This window comes from Panthera tigris, chromosome X, assembly GCF_018350195.1.
Source record: "Panthera tigris isolate Pti1 chromosome X, P.tigris_Pti1_mat1.1, whole genome shotgun sequence".
Taxonomy (NCBI): Eukaryota; Metazoa; Chordata; class Mammalia; order Carnivora; family Felidae; genus Panthera; species Panthera tigris.
In genome coordinates this window covers 66,977,435-66,997,847 of record NC_056677.1, presented here as the reverse complement: position 1 = coordinate 66,997,847, position 20,413 = coordinate 66,977,435, and positions in this window count along the sequence as shown.

The window sequence follows — 20,413 nt, the reverse complement described above, 5'->3', positions numbered from 1 at the left end:
TTCCACACTTGAGAAATACTTTTCTAGGCTACTAAGATACTCGGCATTTGGAATTTCTTACAAGAATAAGCCATCCAGAAAAAAAAGTATGTCTTTTTTCCCATTTTTTTAAGTTTAATTATTTGATAAAGAGAGAGAGAGAGAGAGAGAGAGAGAGAGAGAGCAAGCAGGGGAGGGGCAGAGAGAGAAGGAGAGAGAGAGAATCCCAAGCAGGCTCCCCACTGTCAGAGCAGAGCCCAAGAATGGATGCTATCTCACGAACTGTGAGATCATCACCTGAGCCAAAATCAAAAGTTGGACCTTAACCAACTGAGCCACCCAGGCACTCCTGTACTTTGGAGACACCTTTTAAAAACCACTTAAAGACAAAAGGGAAATTTTAAAGCACTTTAAAAGTTTTTGTGATATTTTAATGTAAATGGTAAAATATTCTTTCTTTTTTTTCAAGATAAAAATTCTATTATCTGCAGTTGTCAACTGTGCTATACATGGAGATTCATAGACTAGTTTGTTTTACATCATTTTTGTTATTTGCCTTTTTTTAAAAGAAGAATTAATCACAGCACTTCTAATTCAGATCTTTAGCAAACAAAAATGAAACAAACATGAGTTTGATAAGCTGATATTTTATTTTATTTTTTAAACATGAAATTTATTGTCAAATTGGTTTCCATACAGCACCCAGGGCTCATCCCAACAGGTGCCTTCCTCAATCCCCATCACCCACCCGCCCCTCCCTCCCACCCCCCATCAACCTTCAGTTTGTTCTCAGTTTTTAAGAGTCTTTTATGTTTTGGTTCCCTCCCTCTCCAACCTTTTTTTTTTCTTTTCTTCCCCTCCCCCATGGTCTTCTGTTAAGTTTCTCAGGATCCACATAAGAGTAAAAACATATGGTACCTTTCCCTGTATGACATATTTCACTTAGCATAACACTCTGCAGTTCTATCCACGTTGCTACAAAAGGCCATATTTCATTCTTTCTCATTGCCAAGTAGTATTCCATTGTGTATATAAACCACAATTTCCTTATCCATTCATCAGTTGATGGACATTTAGGCTCTTTCCACAATTTGGCTATTGTTGAGAGTGCTGCTATAAACATTGGGGTACAAGTGCCCCTATGCATCAGCACTCCTGTATACCTTGGGTAAATTCCTAGCAATGCTATTGCTGGGTCATTGGGTAGATATATTGTTAATTTTTTGAGGAACCTCCACACTGTTTTGCAGAGTGGCTGCACCAGTTTGCATTCCCACCAACAGTGCAAGAGGCTTCCTGTTTCTCCACATCCTCTCCAGCATCTATATTCTCCTGATTTGTTCACTTTAGCCACTCTGACCAGTGTGAGGTGGTATCTCAGTGTGGTTTTGATTTGTATATCCCTGATGAGGAGTGACGTTGAGCATAGTTTCATGTGCCTGTTGACCATCTAGATGCCTTCTTTAGAGAAGTGTCTATTCATGTTTTCTGCCCATTTCTTCACTGGATTATTTGTTTTTTCGATGTGAAGTTTGGTGAGCTCTTTATAGATTTTGGATACTAGCCCTTTGTCCGATATGTCATTTGCAAATATCTTTTCCCATTCTGTTGGTTGCCTTTTAGTTTTGTTGGTTGTTTCCTTTGCAGTGCAGAAGCTTTTTATATTCATGAGGTCCAAATAGTTCATTTTTGCTTTTAATTCCCTTGCCTTTGGGGATGTGCCAAGTAAGAAATTGCTGCTGCTGAGGTCAGAGAGGTTTTTTCCTGCTTTCTCCTCTAGGGTTTTGATGGTTTCCTGACTCACATTCAGGTCCTTTACCCATTTTGAGTTTATTTTTGTGAATGGTGTAAGAAAGTGGTCTAGTTTCATCCTTCTGCATGTTGCTGTCAAGTTCTCCCAGCACCATTTGTTAAAGATACTGTCTTTTTACTGTAGGATACTCTTTCCTGCTTTGTCAAAGATTAGTTGGCCATGGTTTTGTGGGTCTAATTCTGGGGTTTCTATTCTATTCCATCGGTCTATGTGTCTGTTTTTGGGCCAATACCATGCTGTCTTGATGCTTACAGCTTTGGAGTAGAGGCTAAAGTCTGGGATTGTGATGCCTCCCACTTTGGTCTTCTTCAATATTACTTTGGCTATTCGGGGTCTTTTTGTGGTTCCATACAAATTTTAGAAATGCTTGTTGTAGCTTTGAGAAGAATGCTGGTGCAATTTTGATTGGGATTGCATTGAATGTGTAGATAGCTTTGGGTAGTATTGATATTTTAACAATATTTATTCTTCCAATCCATGAGCACGGAATATTTTTCCATTTCTTTATATCTTCTTCAATTTCCTTCATAAGATTTCTATAGTTTTCAGCATACAGATCCTTTACATTTTTGGTTGGGTTTGTTCCTGGATATTTATGATTCTCAGTGCAATTGTGAATGGGATCAGTTTCTTTATTTTTCTTTTGCTTCATTATTAGTGTATAAGAATGCAACTGATTTCTGTACATTGATTTTGTATCCTGCAACTTTCATGAATTCATGTATCAGTTCTAGCCGACTTTTGGTGGAGTCTCTCGGGTTTTCCATGTATAATATCATGTCATCTGCAAAAAGCGAAAGCTTGACTTCATCTTTGCCAATTTTGATGCCTTTGGTTTCCTTTTGTTGTCTGATTTCTGATGCTAGCACTTCCAACTCTATGTTAAACAACAGCAATTAGAGTGGACATCCCTGTCGTGTTCCTGATCTCAGGGGGAAAGCTCTCAGTTTTTCCCCATTGAGGATGATATTAATTGTGGGCTTTTCATAAATGGCTTCTATAATGTTTAAGTATGTTCCTTCTATCCCGACTTTCTCGAGGGTATTTATTAAGAAAGGATGCTGAATTTTGCCAAATGCTTTTTCTGCATCAACTGACAGGATCATATGGTTTTTATATTTTCTTTTATTAATGTGATGTATCACATTGATTGATTTGCGAATGTTGAACCAGCCCTGCATCCCAGGAATGAATCCCACTTGATCATGGTAAATAATTCTTTTTATATGCTGTTGAATTCAACTTGTTAGTATCTTATTGAGAATTTTTGCATTCATATTCATCAGAGATATTGGCCTGTATTTCTCTTTTTTTTCTGGGTCTCTCTGGTTTAGGAATCAAAGTAACTATGGCTGCATAGAATGAGTCTGGAAGTTTTCCTTCCATTTCTATATTTTGGAATAGCCTAAGAAGGATAGGTATTACCTCTGCTTTAAATATCTGGTAGAATTCCCCTGGGAAGCCATCTGGTCCTGGACTCATATTTGTTGGGAGTTTTTTGGTAACTGATTCCATTTGTTCACTGGTTATGGGTCTGTTCAAGTTTTCTATTTCTTCCTGTTTGAGCTTTGGAAGTATGTGAGTGCTTAGGAATTTGTCCATTTCTTCTACGTTGTCCAGTTTGTTGCCATATAATTTTTCATAGTATTCCCTCATAATTGTTTGTTTTTCAGAGAGCTTGGTTGTAATAATTCCATTTTCTTTCATGATTTTATCTATTTGGGTCCTTTCTGTTTTCTTTTTGAGAAGCCTGGCTAGAGGTTTATCAATTTTGTTTATTTTTTCAGAAAACCAACCGTTGGTTTCATTGATCTGCTCTACAGTTTTTTTTAGATTCTATATTGTTTATTTCTGCTCTGATCTTTATTATTTCTCTTCTTCTGCTGGGTTTGGGGTGTCTTTGCTGTTCTGCATCTATTTCCTTTAGGTGTGCTGTTAGATTTTGTATTTTGTATTTTGTACTTTTCTTTTTTCTCCAGTAGGCCTGGATCACAATGTATTTTCCTCTCAGGACTGCCTTTGCTGCATCCCAAAGCATTTGGATTGTTATATTTTCATTTTCATTTGTTTCCACATATTTTTAAAATTTCTTCTCTAATTGACTGGTTTACCCATTCATTCTTTAGTAAGGTGTTCTTTAACCTCTATGCTTTTGGAGGTTTTCTAGACTTTTTGCCGTGGTTGATTTCAAGTTTCATAGCATTGTGGTCTGAAAGTGTGCATGGTATGATCTCAATTGTTTTATACTTATGAAGGGTTGTTTTGTGACTCAGTATGTGATCTATCTTGGATATTTTTCCATGTGCACTTGAGAAGAAAGTATATTCTGTTTCTTTGGGATGCAGAGTTCTAAATATATTTGTCAAGTCCATCTGATCCAATGTATCATTCAGGGATCCTGTGTCTAGGTGATCTATCCATTCTTGTAAGTGGAGTATTAAAGTCCCCTGCAATTACCACATTCTTATCACTAAGGTTGCTTATGTTTGTGATAATTGTTTTATGTATTTGGGTGTTTCCATATTCGGCACATAGACGTTTACAAGTGTTAGCTCTTCCTGATGGATAGTCCCTGTAATTATTTTATAATGCCCTTCTTCATCTCTTGTTACAGCTTTTAATTTAAAGTCTAGTTTGTCTGATATAAGTATGGCTACTCCAGCTTTCTTTTGACTTCCCATAGCATGATAGATAGTTCTCCATCCCCTCACTTTCAATCTGAACATGTCCTCAGACACCTCACTCTAAAATGAGTCTCTTGTAGACAGCAAATAGAAGGGTCCTGTTTTTTTATCCATTCTGATACCCTATGTCTTTTTTTTTTAGAACATTTAGTGCATTTACATTCAGTGCTATTACTGAAAGATATGGGTTTAGAGTCTTTGTGATGTCTATAGGTTTCATGCTTGTACTGATGTTTCTGGTACTTTGTAATCCTTGCAACGTTTCACTCACAGAATCCCCTTAGGATCTCTTGTAGGGCTGTTTTCATGATGATGAATTCCTTTAGTTTTTATTTCTTTGGGAAGACCTTTACTTTTCCTTCTATTCTGATTGACAGACTTGCTGGATAAAGAATTCTCGGCTGCATATTTTTTTCTGTTCATCACATTGAGGATTTTCTGCCATTCTTTTCTGGCCTGTCAAGTTTCAGTAGATAGGTCTGCCACTAGTCTTATGGGTCTCCCTTTATATATTAGAGAGTGTTTAACCCTAGCTGCTTTCAGAATTTTCTCTTTATCCTTGTATTTTGCCAGTTTCACTATGATATGTCGTGCAGAAATTCGATTCAAATTATGTGAAGGGGGTTCTCTGTGCCTCTTGGTTTTCAATGCATTTTTCCTTCCCCAGATCAGGGAAGCTATGATTTGTTCAAGTACACCTTCATCCCCTTTCTCTCTCTCTTCCTCTGCTGGAATTCCTATTATATGGATATTGTTCCAATTGATTACATCACTTAGTTCTCTAATTCTCCCCTCATACTCCTGGATTTTTTTATCTCTCTTTTTCTCAGTTTCCTCTTTTTTCATAATTTTCTCTTCTAATTCACCTATTCTCTCCTCTGCCTCTTCAATCCGAGCTGCGGTCGCCTCCATTTTATTTTGCACCTCATTTGTAGCATTTTTTAGCTCCTCATGACTATTTCTTATACCTTGATCTCTGTAGCAATAGATTGTCTGCTGTCCTCTATACTTTTTTCAAGCTCAGCGATACATTTTATGAATTAATTTAATTATTATTAATTCTTGTTGCGTTATATCGCTTACATCGTTTTTGATCAATTCGTTAGCTGTTGCTACTTCCTGGAGTTTCTTTTGAGGAGAATTCTTCCGTTTCATCATTTTAGATAGTCTCTGGGCTGGCGCCAAACTGCAGGGCACTTCCCCTGTGCTGTCTTGAGTAACTTGTGTTGGTGGAAGGGGCCGCAGTTAGACCTGATGTCTGTCCACAGTCCACTGCTGGGGCCACAGTCAGACTGTTGTTTACCTTATCTTTCCCTCTGCCAGGGGCAGGACTCACTGTGGAGTGATGTGGCCCCTTTCTGGGCTACTTGCACACTGCCAGGCTTGTGGTGCTGCTTCTATGGGATCTGACGTATTAGCTGGGGTGGATCCGCAAGGTGCACATGGCAGGAGGGGCAGGCTTAGCTCGCTCCCTTCCCCTCCCTTGTTCGCTTAGTCCCTCCCCTGTGGGAGGGACCCTGCAGCACTGGGAGGGAGGCAGACCCGTCGGAGGGATGGATCCATAGAAGCACAGCATTGGGTATTTGCGCAGATAAGCTGATATTTTAAATAATATCTTCTGAATTCTGTTTACACATTGCTGACTCCTTATGTTTCTGTGTTGGGCCAGTAAATATAGCATAAACTTGTTCTCTCAACTTACACAGGCTTGTCTAAGAAAGTTATCCAATAATTCCTTAACAATAACCTCCAAACATGAAAACAAATCCTGTGTCTATAAATTTTGTTTCACTGAATATCTCCATGAACTTCATTTAGTGAGTTGATTGTCTACAGATAATGATTTTACTGAACACTGATCAGCTAAATAACATTGATCCTTTTTTGCAAAATAACACTGGGGTACCATACCATAAGAATAAAATTAAAATAATACAGGTTTTTAAAACTATCTTATGACCTGTTTTTTTGGTGATATCAAGTGGTTATAATGACACCACCATTGCAGAACAAGTGCTCTAATTCATTCATACTTCCCTTTTGTTGCAATTGTGAGCTATTTACTGTTTAGCACTAGTCTGAGTTTGTGAAAAAAATAATTGTTAAAATTATTGCACACTTTTCTCAGTGTTGTATATTTGTTTAGTTCTTTTCAATTGACATTGTACAGAATTCACAAAAATGAAATTTAGTCATTTTAGGGAGTTGACAAGATGCATCTTTTATATGATAAATGCAACATTATCATTATGTAAACCTCATTTACTATGGAATGTATCCCTGTTTCCAGCTCATTAAGTGAATAAAACATATTTTCATGTTCCAGTAGGCATCACTGTTCTGTAACTAATGGAATAATCTTTAGAAAAAAAGAAAAACAAGACATAAAGTGATAAAATAATTCCAAATAGAATGGAATGAAAATATGTTGCTAGAAACATTCTACCAAAATATTAAGATAAACTGGGAAAGATAAAACTGGGATGAGGAAGTGGTCTTCTTAAGATACTAAATCATTTGCTTATTAAAACCTACTAAATATGTAACAGGTGATCCAGTTGTTTTTCATGCTTTAATTAAATCACCCTAAATTTTTTTTACAAGGTATTATAATGAAATCAAATAAACAAGTAGATATTCTTTTTTACCTTTTCTTTGTTTGATGGAAAATTCAAATAATTAATTTTGTTCTTTCTGAAAGAATTACCTGCCAGTCTACAAATAGACTAAATATTTTCAAAGATGTTGTTATCTAACCATGAGGCATTCTTGACCATCATCCAAATTCACACCCATTAATTTTATTCTAAGCCTTACTAATTAAGCTTCAGTAGCCTTTCATATATAATAAGAATGGTGCAAGAATGCTGAACCAGCTCAAACCTAAAAAGACAGACAACTAGGGACACTTGGCTGGCTCAGTCAGAAGGGCAAGCAACTCTTGATCTCAGGGTCATGAGTTCAAAACCCACGTTGGGTGTAGATATTACTTAAATAAATAAATGAAAACTTAAAAAAAGATACAACCAAATTATCTCCACTTGCCCACAGTGATGGTACCTCTTAACCAAAAGCTCTTTAAAAATCTGACGAAACATACTAAAAACACAATAAAAACAAAACAAAAACAAAAACAAAAACTGATATCTAGGAGAATGACCAAGAGCTCACAGAAGGAACAACTTCATCAATAGCACAAGATGTCTTGATTTCACTACTTGTTAGTAATGACTATAATAATAGTATCTTATATTTGTATAGCACACAGTACTTTTGCATACATCATCTCAATAGCTATGCAAGTAGAAATCATGCCATACTTTTTCTATTCCAGGATTGATCTGTTTATGGAAATACAGCTGCCTGAAACAATGGACCACATTAACGATATTAACATAAGAGGTACATATTGAGTTAGAGCTTATATCTATATAAACTTTTGTCTCTGAAAACAAAAGCAAAAACTTTGTTAGAGCACAACAATGGTAGATACTACTATATACCAAACAACCCATGTTTTTTATATGAACTATGGTCTGCTGTCCATATATTTATTTAAACTCTTTATGAAGCAAATTATATTTTAAGCCATATACCCACTTAAATATTGCAATGTAAAATATTTTTCCCACTGGGTAAAGAAGTGGTTCTTGTATTTTTTTTATTGCTAATTCATTCACATAAATTCAAATTCAGAAGGTACAAAAGAGCATAAAGTAAAAATAAGTCTCCCTCCTTCCCATTCCTTGTTGAAGCCACCTATATCTCCTCCTTCAAGGCAGCCACAGTAATCTATTTCTTTTGTCACTTCACAAAGATAATCTGTGTATGTTTAAGCACCAGCACACTTTTTTTTAGTATAAATTCTACCAGCTTCATCATTCTGTACTTTGCTTTTTCCATTTAACAACATATCTTTCAGATAATTGCATTGAAGTAGGGAAAGAACCTACCTTACTGTTTCTTGTATCCAAATATAAATTTGTATACTATTTCTCTCTAAACAGTTGTCCCAATATGGTAGCCATTAGACATAGGTAGATATTGAACACTTGATGTGTTTGTCTGTATTGGTTTGTACTATAAGTGTAAAATAAAACAGATTTCAAAGAATTTGTATTAAAAAAGAAAGTAAAATATCTCAATATTTTTGTGTTGATAACATGCTGAAATATTTTGGATTTTTTGTTAAAAACATATAATTAAATTTTTTACCTGCTTGTCTTTTAATTATTTTAATGTGATTATTGGAAATTTTAAAATTATGCATGCAACTTGCATTGCATTTCTATTGGATAGCACTGATATAAATGGAGTTTCATTTATTTAAGCAGTCCCTATTAGTGGACATTGAGAATCTTTTAATTCATTTGCTATTGCAAACAATACTGACATTATTAACATTTTTTAAGGTTTTACTTTTCTTATTTATTTTTGAGAGAGGAAGCAAGTGAGCAAGGGGCAGAGAGAGGAAATAGAGAGAATCCCACAAGGGGCAGAGAGAGAGGGGGAGAGAGAGAGAATCCCACCAAGATTCCACACTGTCAGCACTGGAGCCTGAAGCAGGGCTCGAGATCACCCAATGTGGGGCTTGAGTTTACCTTACATGGGGCTCAAACCCATGAACCGGGAGATCATGACCTGAGCCAAAGTAGGATACTTAACTGACTCAGCCACCCAGGTGTCCTAACATTATTAACATTTTAAATTATCATTTTGTTGGGCAGATGAAATTCCTGCAAAAAAATGTATGCATATTTTATATTTTGCTAATTAATGCTAAATAGTCCTCTATAGAGGTTACAAAAATTTTCACTCCCATCAACAGTGTATGAGCATATGTTTTTTCCATACCTTGACAAAAATGATGTCAATATTTTTTTCATCTTGGTCTTTGTACTGTGACATTTGCATTTTTTGTGATTGGTTTTGTATTGATACATTTCCATTTTTTGTGGTATTAAGTTACATTTTTTAATATTTTGAGTATGTTTAAACATTTTTTTCATATTTTAAGCATTTAATTTTATGTAAATTAATTCATTTATCAAATATTTATGGAGTGAATACAATATTCCAAATTTTTTATAAATTTTATAACATAAGAGTGAACAAAACAAAAATATCTCTTTTCATACTGTTTAAATTCTGGTGGAAAAAATAGTATATTAGAGGGAGAAAAATGAAATGGGAAAAAGAAAAACTATGGCAGATAAAACAGATTTCAAATGTAGTTTAAGTGGAGTATGACCTTTCTCTTAATTTTCCTTTTTGAAATTTTAATTATTTTTCTCTTAACTCTTTATAATTACTTCTTTCTAATAACATCACCCCTGTCACAAACGCAAACAATATACATAAGAATGTTCTTACACACACACACACACACACACACACACACACGTCTTGAATGCTCAAAAAAAGTTTAGAGCAATATAAGTGGAACTTACCTAATAATTCTTCGGCCAGGAAGAAGAACTTGAGCCAAATTCTGAAGGATGATTTGAATAGATGGAAAAGAACATACATTATAATGCAGAGGATAAAATAAACCTCACATTTTGAAGAAAGATATGTCTAACCAAGACGAGGTAAAATTTTGGGGGAACAGTTAAAGGGAAGATTGATTAGAAAAAATCAGGGCAAGACTCTGGAAGGCTTTATGGCTAAAGAATAGAGACTATCACTGACAATGGGGAGCCACTGAGAGTTTGTGTCCTGTAAAATGACAGATTAAGAACATTATGTCAGAATAATTATTTTAGTATTTTCTTATTTATGGTTTATAAATATTCCAGTACCTGCTTTACTTTTCATTTTCTAAACTTATTGATATCCTTGTATGTTTCCTAATGTAGAGCTCCAAACAGAGCTTCAAATTTGCTCATATTCTGATAGCCTGAGATAATGACTACAGTGTTCAATATATTTTAAAATACATGTTTGAGATTGAACAGTTTGAATTCCAACTTAAGGAAGATGGAGCCTCTTGATTATTATAAAAAGTAAACGTAATGACTTTTTCAGTTGCAACCATGAGAGCTTAATTTTTTTCAGTAATAAATGCATCTATAAAAATATTAAAGAGATTGAAGAAAAAGATGTGTTTGAAAAAAATGAATTACTGAAAAAAATTAAATTGTTATGACTAAAATATTAAGTGTACAAAGTCATTTCAAAAAACGTAGAGATTCAAGCCTAAGGAATTTACTCAGATTTGCAAGATGTCATATTTATTTTTTGATACTTATTCAACTCTTATTTTGCACATTTGACTTGTTTGAATTATTAAATGACTGTGTTATGTCCCAGTTTTATAGTGTTCTGCCATATTCCAATTTCATGTGCATATTCTGTATGTGCACTATTAGACTCCTTTTCTAAGGTATGATTAATAGTGTCTAGTTATCAATATTTAATGAATTGCTAGCAGAAGGAGAGTGTTGAAAAATTAACAGGAGACTAGATAGGGTCCTCTAACTAAAATGACTACTAATTCTACTTGCCTTTTCATTGAAGCCAAGCTTGCATAAAAGTAAAAGTTTCCTACATTTTTGATTTGATGGCCCTGGAATATATTATCCAAGTTAGACTTCCTCATCTTATGTGAAACAGAACTTAAATTGGACTTCCTTTTCTGGGCTATTATAAATCCTGTGAAGCTATCAAATTCTTTCCAACTGTCAAATGTATTATTCTTGTTAACGTGACAACCTTTGCTCTAAAGATCATAGATAAACTAAATTGTTAATAGTCTTGAGCTCTGAATAAAGGAGATAATGCCAGGATTTAATAAGCCAGGCATAGTGAGAAATATATTGGGACAGCGACTAAGGCTTAAATATCCCTATAGGAGGAAACTTGGAATCTATCCAGCCAAACACACTTGCTAAAATTAATATCATAATGTAGCTGTACACCAAAGACTACAGGAATATGATGTAGGAATCATCAGATCATGTTTTCTGAGAAACAATATACAATATCTATGCAGGAGAACCTTTACGCTGGACTGGGGATAAATGGCTGTTTTACATTTTAAATCTGTGTACAATGTTGGTGAGATTGTAAATTGATATGGCTATTGTGGAAAATAGTATGGAGATTCCTCAAAATAAAAATGGAGCTAACATATAATTCAGAAATCTTACTTCGGGGTACATACCAAAACAATTAAAAGCAGGTTATTGATGAGACATGTACACACACATGTTCATAGAATCACTATTCATAATAGGCAAAATATGTAAACAAACTAAATGTCCATCAATGAATGAAAGAATAAAGAAAATGTGGAATACAAATACAATAAAATATTATTCAGCCCCCCCAAAAAAAGAAGGAAAACCTGCCACTGGTGACAACATGGATGAATTAAGGGCACATTATTACACTAAGTGAAATAAGTCAGATAGAGTAAGAAGTACACCATATGTTCTTACTTATATGTGGAATCTTAAAAAGTTGAACTGATAAAAGTAGGGTGTATTACGGTGGTTGCCAGGGGCTGAGGAATGAGAGACATGGGGAAATTTTGGCTACAGGGTATAAAATTTCAGTTACAAAATAAATAAGTTCAGGAGATCTAATGCATAGCATGGTACTATAGTTAATAATAATTTTTTCATATTTAAGATTTACTAACAAAGTATATCTTAAGTGTTTATCCAAGGAATAAATATCACTATAGACACAGGTTGCATATTCTGAACACTAAAGTTTACTCTAAGAGATTTCATCATGTGCAGGAGTAAAAATTTGATTAGCCAAAGCATATTGTGAATGTGGTCACCATCCAAGTTCCTCCATCCTGAAGGCATGCTGTATACAACTGCTATATATTTTAGTATATTTTATTAATACATGGACATTTCTTAACTATTTTTTACTAAATACAAGTGACATTACATTCTGAATTTTTTAAATAAAACGTTGGAGTCCATGTTAATGAAACACTACAATTAATTGAAGATAAACCTGTGCATATAAATTATATGCTACTCTCTTTTTATGCTGCACTTGTTAATTGTGATCTTGTACTTAATATATTAGATTTAAAAATAATTTCAAGGAAATTTAATGTGATGTACAGCTTCCTGTCTGTGTGTGTCTATCTCTGTGTATACATGGATACATGCATATGTATCTGCATAAGATACAAAAAGAGTGATAGATGAATGTAATATACAATGAAAGAAGGAAGAGCAATGCATGTTCCTATCCACACAATACAAATACTTTAACAAAAATAGATCCTAAGAGTTTATACTATATAATCTGTTATCCAGATTATACTTATATTACTTACATATTTTTTGCACCAGGCACTATTCTAAGTAAACACTTTACCTGCAGACCTTAGCTTATTTCTAACAATACATTTATAATACATAATATTATTTCACCCAATTTAAAGACAAGAAATTTGAAAAATAAGGAGCTTATCTTACTCATCCAATATTATTTACTTAAAAATCATTGGAACCAGAATTTGAACTCAAGAAGTTTCAGCCTGTGGTTCATGAGTGCTTCTCCAGTGCTTTTGCCTCACCCACTCCTTTTCTGTTATTGAATTTATCAAAAATTTCATTATGTTCTTATCCCCAAAAAGTGTAGAAATTTTCCATTTTATTTCTTTTATTTTAGTGGTTATTTTATAGGCTTACATGTGCATCTTGCATAAGAAATCCAAATTAATTCAGATTTCAATTATGTTCAGTTTCAATATAAGAGATTTAGAGCACTTTATTCTAATAACCGTATCCTCCTTAACTTCACTTAACATTATAGTTGTCTAGTATTTTATCATCACTTATTTTTTGTAGTACATCAAACAAATTTCAACTTTATTTTTAAACCTCCCCATATTAGTCACTGTTGTGACTATATAGCCAATGGTTATATAGATTTAACAATATGCTAAATAATTTCATTTTCACTGTTGCTTCTTTTTTATAAAATAGATTTATTGAGATGCAAATAACATATGATAAAACTCAACAATTTAAACTGTGTAATACCATAATATGGGTATGTTCACAAATCCATGCAATCATGACCACAATCAATGAGAGAATATTTCTGATACCCTGAAAAGGTATAAAAGAAACTGATTTTTACCAGCCAACTCACCATACTATACTCCCCAGCTCTAAGCAATCACTAATCTACTTTCTTTTTCTATAGATTGGACTATTATGGCCACTTTGTATACAAAGAATAATACAATATACATTTTTTTGTGTCTGACCTGTTTTATTTAGCATAATATTTTAAATGTTAATCCATGTTGTAGAATATATCAGTATTTCATTCCCTATTGTTGTGGAATTATGCTTTATTGTAGAATTCCGCCTTATTGCTGAATTCCATTACATGGATATTTCCAGTCATCATGTGATGCACACTGATGTCGTTGCCACTTTTGGCTATTTTGAATAATGCTGCTATAAATATTTATGCACAAGTTTTGTGTGTTTGTGTGTGTGAGCATATGCTTTCATTTATCCTAGGTAGATGCTTATGCATGGAAATTCTCAGTCCTTTGGGAACTTTGTAATAAATTTTCTAAGAAACTACCAAAACTGTTTTCCAAATTGTTTGCATTATTTACATTCCTGTCAAAATATACGAGGGTTCCAATTTTCCCATATCCTTAACAGCACTTGATCTTGTCTGTTTTTTTTTTCCCTAGCCACCATCGTATGTAAGAAGTGTCTTCTCTTTGTGCTGTTTATTTACCTTTTCCTAATGACTAATAACATTAAAAAACTTTTCATGATCTTTTTGATCATCTGTATATCTTCTTTGAAAGAAATATTTAGTCAGACTTTTGATTACTTTTTAATTGGGTTTTTTATTTTTATTATTGCATTGTCAGAGTTTTTTTAAATATTGTCTACATACTATTTCTTTATCAGATATATGATTTTCATATATTCACCCAACTGAGATTTCATAGGGATTGCACTGAATTATTAGATCAATTTGGAGAGTATTGACATATTAACTTTTATAATCGAGGAACATGGGATAATTCTCTATTTATTGTAGTCTTTATTTTTTCTCAAATATGGTTTCTGGTTTTCAGAAACAAACTTTCCAACGTTGGTTATATTTATTTTAAATTATTTTGTTATTTTTGTTGATATTCTAAGTTGAATTATTTTGTTAATTTCATTTTCAGATTGTTCATGCTAGTGTGTGGAATTACAACAGAATTTTTTGAGAGAGAGAGAGTGGGGAGGGACAAAGGGAGAAGGAGAGAGATAATCCTAAGCAGGCTCCATGCCTAGCATGGAGCCTGATGTGTAGCTTGATCTCATGACCATGAGATCATAACTTGAGCTGAAATCAAGAGTTGAATGCTTAATTGACTGAGTCACCCAGGTGCCCCACAATAGATTTTTGTTTGTTGATCTTATATCCTGAAACTCTGATTCATCTGTCAGTTATAATAGTTTTTAGCGGTTTCCTTGAGCTTCTGTGCATACAAAACCATGTCATCTGCAAATACAGATTTACTTCTTCATACCCAATATGGTTGCTTTTTAGTTCATTTTATTGCCTATTCCCATGATTAAGACATTAAATATAAGGCTGAATATATGTGGGCATAGCACACATCCTTTTTGTAAGATATCTGGCATAGAATAAGATGTTAGCTGTGGAATATCCTTTGATGACCACTTTCAGGTTGAGGAAGTTCACCTATTCCAGGTTTGTTGAATTTTTATCATGAAATTGTGTTGGCTATGATAAAATGTTTTCTATTGTCTCTGACATGACAGTGTAGGTATTGTCTTTTATTCTATTAATATAGTTTATTATAACATAATATTTTGTGTTAACCTTAACTTCCTGAGATTAATACCACTTAATGATGTCATACAGTTATTTTTATATGATGTTAGCCTCAGTGTTCTAATATTTTTCTGTGGATATTGGCATCTATACTCATGAGATACATATTAGTACACTATTTTCTTGTGGTATCATTGTTTGGATTTTATATCATGGAAATATTGGCCTCATAGAATCAGTTAAGAAGTGTTTTATCATCTTTATTTTTGGAAGAGTCTGTGAAAAATGGGTGTTATTTTCCTAATATTTGGTAGAATTCACTAGTGAAGGCATCCAGGAATTATGTGAAGTTTTGGATTGCTAATTCAATCTTATTATGGCTATAGGTCAATTTATTTTTGTATTTCTCATTTTGTCAGTTTTACTTTTCAATGTTTCTTTGTAGGAATTTGTCCATTAACTGAAAGTTATATAATTTGTTACCATACAGTTACTTGTAGTATTCAGTTAAAAACTGCTGTGTTCATAAACTTGGTTGTGATGGTCACATTTTTTTTCCTCCAGATTTTAGTAGTTTTAGCCTTTTAATTCTTGGCCAGTCTAGAGATATGTTACTTTATTAATCATTCAAAGAACCAAATTTTCTTTTTATTTGTATTTTTTTTTAATTTGAGTATAGTTCACCTACAAAGTTACATTAGTTTCAAATGTACAATATATTTATTCAAGTTCTCTTTACATTATGTTGTTGTCACAAGTGTAGCTACCATCTTTCATCATATACCACTGCTAAAATATCATTGACTATATTCCCTATGGTGTGCCTTTTATTTCCATGAATTGTTCAATCCATAACTGGTAGACTGTATCTCCAATTCCCTTCACCCGTTTTCCTCACCCCCCAACCCCTCTTCCCTCTGGCAACCACCATTTTGATCTTCATATTTACAGATCTGATTATGCTTTTTGTTTATTTATTATTTTTTCAGATTTCATATGAGTTAAATTACATGATATATTTTTTCCGTCTGAATAATTTAATTTGGCATATTACCCTTTAAGTCCATCCATGTTGTTGCAAATGACAAGATCTCATTCTTTATATGGCTGCATAATATTCCATTTTATATAAGACTTCTTCCTTATCCATTCACCTATTGATCAGCATTTACATTGCTTCCATATCTTGGTTATTGTCAATAATGCTGCAGTAAACATGGAAGACATATATCTTTTTGGATTAGTGTTTGTATTTCACCAGGAAAACTGGATAGCTACATGAAAAGTAATAAAAGTGGACCACTGTGTAACAGCATACACAAAAATAAACTCACAATGGATTAAATACTTAAAAATTATATAAGACAACACAAGCAGTAATGTCTCTGACACCAGGAATAGTGAAATTTTTCCAGATAGGTTCTCTAAGTCAAGGGATGAAAGCAAAACTAAATTATTGGGCTACATCAAAATATAAAATTTTGTACAGCGAAGGAAACCATCAACAAAACAAAACTTAACCTTCTGAATGATGATATTTGCCAATAATACATCTGGTAATGGGCTATTATCCAAAATATATGAATAGCATGTACAAATCAACAATAAAAACTATGATTAAAAAATAGGCAGACAACCCTAGCAGACTTTTTTTTTTCTGAATAAAACATACAAATGGCCAACAGATACATGAAAAGATGCTCAACATCACTCATTATCAGGGAAATGCTAATCAAAACCATAATGAGATATCACCTTACACCTGTCACAATGGTTAAAATAAAATTTTTTTTAAAAAAGACAAGAAATAGCAACTGTTGGTGAGGATGTGGAAATAAAAGAAACCCTTATGCATTATTGTTGGAAATGTAAATTGGTAAGCCCACTGTGGAAAACAGTATGGAAATTCCTCAAAAACTTAAAAATAAAAATACCTGTGATCCTTTAACTCCGCTACTAGATATTTACCCAGAGAACCAAATTTTAATTTTATTCATTCTATTGTTTTCTTAATCTCTGCTCCATTTATTTCCACTCTAGTTTTTATAATTTCTTTCCTTCTGCTTCAGTTGGGTTTAGTGTTCTCCTCTCACCTAAAGTGAAAAGACAAGTTTCAAATTTTCTGTCATTTTAAAGGTAAGCTGTAACATTTTAAAATGCAGCCCTAACTTCTCCTATAAGCATTAATTTAACTCTATCCCATATGCTATTGTATGTTGTGTCGACCTTTTAATTCATTTCAATACATTTCCTCCTTTTTGTTAGCGAATTCTTCTTTGACTCATTGATTATTTAGGGTTGTATGACTTATTTTTAACATCTTTGTTATTTTTCTATATATTTACCTTACTAATTTCTTCTTTTATTTTTTAATGTTTACTTATTATTGAGAAGGAGAGCATGAGTTGGGGAGGGGCAGAGAAAGAGGGAGACAGAATCTGAAGCAGGCTCCAGGCTCTGAGCTGTTGGTGCAGAGCCCAATGCGGGGCTCAAACCCACCAACCATGAGATCATGACCTGAGCTGAAGTTGGACACTCAACTGACTGAGCCACCCAGGTGCCCCTATCTTACTAATTTCTAATTTTACTCTATTGTGATTATAGAATATATTTGTTATGATTTCAATCATACAATTTAAATTAAGAGTTTTATACCCCACTGCATATTTTCTGAAACATGTTACATATACACTTCAAAAAATTGTGTATTTTCCTCTTAGTAGGAGGAATTTTCCATAGATGTCTATTAGGTAGAACTGCTTTTTGGTGTCTTTGAGGTCTGTTTCCTTGCTGATGTTTTGCTTCATGCATTTTGGATCCCTGTTGTTTGGTGCTATATTAGTTTCCTAGGGTTTTCATAACAAAATATCATAGACCCTAAGACTTAAACAAAATGAATTTATTATTTTGGAGGCAATATTTGTTTCTTCTAATGGTCATGATGTATGAATCTAATCCTGGCCTCACTCCTTGGCTTGTAAATGGATGTTTTCTTCCAACCTCTTCTTTCTGTCTGTGTCTGTGTCCAAATTCATTTTATTTTTTATAAGATCAGCAGTCCTATGGTATTAGGGCCAAAATTGATGACATAATTTTAATTTTATTGCCTCTTTAACAAATATTTCATCATATATGGCTACATTCTGAGATATTGGAGGTCAGGACTATAGCATATGAACTTTTGAGGGGATGCAATTTAGCACATAAAAGGTGCATATGCATTTATAATTCTTATGTACTCAATTAATTGACCATTTATATTACAAATGCCCCTATCAGTCTCTAGCAACAATTTGTGTCTTAAGTCTATTTTCTTTGATATTACTATAACCACTCCTACACTTTGTTGACTACAGCTTGCATGGTAAGGCAGTCTCTGACTTTTTATAGCAAAACTATTTGAGTCTTTCTGGATTGAATATACCATATGGGTAGATTTAAAAAAAAAATTATTCTGCCAATCTCTGCCTTTAGGTTGATGCTTTTTATGCATTTATATTTATTGTAGTTCCTCATATGATAGGGTTTAAGTCTAATATTTTTAAATTTATTTTCTATATATCATGTATATTTGTTACTCTGTTCATCTATTTTTCCTTCTTTTGTTTTAATAGATGTTTTCTAGTATACCGTTTTAATTCCCTTTTGATTTTTCCCCTGTGATTTTTAAATTATATTTTGTAATTATTTTCTTACAAGTTGTGCTGGGGATTATAGTTAAGTTTTTCCTGTATAAGAATCTATTTTGGATGGATAACAACTTAAATGCAAAGATATACAAAAAGTTTGTTCTATATAGCTCCAATCACTCCTTTCTTTCTTCGATTACTATCATAAACATTATATGTTTATACATTGTATGACAAACACTGGTTAATAACCATTGCTTTATGAAATTATTTTATAATGCACATAAGGGACAAAAGTATTACAAGCAAAAACTATGTTTATGTTCTGTTTTAAATTTAGCTATGGAAATACTTTCATGTTAAGATAACATATCATTTTTCATTTAAAATATTTTTTAAAGTTTTTATTTAATTTCCAGGTAGTTAATACACTGTATAATATTAGTTTCAATTGTATAATATAGTGATTCAACATTTCCATAAAACACATGGTACTCATTACAAGTGCACTCCTTATTTCCAATCACCTATTTAAACTGTCAGCCCTACACACCTCCACTCTGGTAATTCATCACTTTGCTCTCTATAGTAAAGAGTCTGTTTCTTGGTTTGCCTCTGTCTCTCTTTTTTTTGCATTCGCTCTTTTGTTATATTTCTAAAAATCTACATATGAATAAAATCATCAGGTATTTGTCTTTCTCTCACTGACTTATTCCACTTGTCAAAATATTTTCTCACTCTATCCATGCCATTGCAAATGGCTAGAGTTCATTCCTTTTCATGGCTAAATAATATTCCATCATATATGTATACTGCATCTTTCTTTTCCATATATCAGTTGATGAGCACTTGGGATCACTCCATAATTTGGTTATTGTAGATAGTTCTGCTATAAAAATTAGGGTGCATGTATCCATTCAAATTAGTTTTGTATTCCTTGGGTAAATACCTAGTAGTATGATTGGTGGATTTTAAGGTATTGTAATTTTAACTTTTTGAGGATCCTCCATGCAGTTTTCCACATTGACTGCCCCAGTTGGCATACCCAACTGGGGTATGCAAGAGTATTCCCCTTTCTCCACATCCTCACCAACACGATGTTTCTTACATTGTTGATTTTAGCTATTCTGCCAGGTGTGAGGTGATGTCTCATTGTCGTTTTAAATTGCATATCCCTGAGGAAGAATCATGTTGAACATCTTTTCATGTGTCTGTTGGCCATCTGTATCTCATCTTTGGAAAAATGTCTATTCACTTCTGCCACTTTTTTTAACGTTTATTTATTTCTGAGAGAAAGAGACAGAGGGTGAGGGGGAGAGGAGCAGAGAGAGGGAGACATAGAATCAGAAACAGGCTCTAGGCTCTGAGCTGTCAGCACACAGCCCAACGCAGGGCTCGAACTCATGAACCATGAGATCATGACCTGAGGTGAAGTCGGACGCTCAACCGACTGAGCCACCCAGGTGCCCTTCACTTCTGCCCACTTTTTTGTTGTATTATTTGAT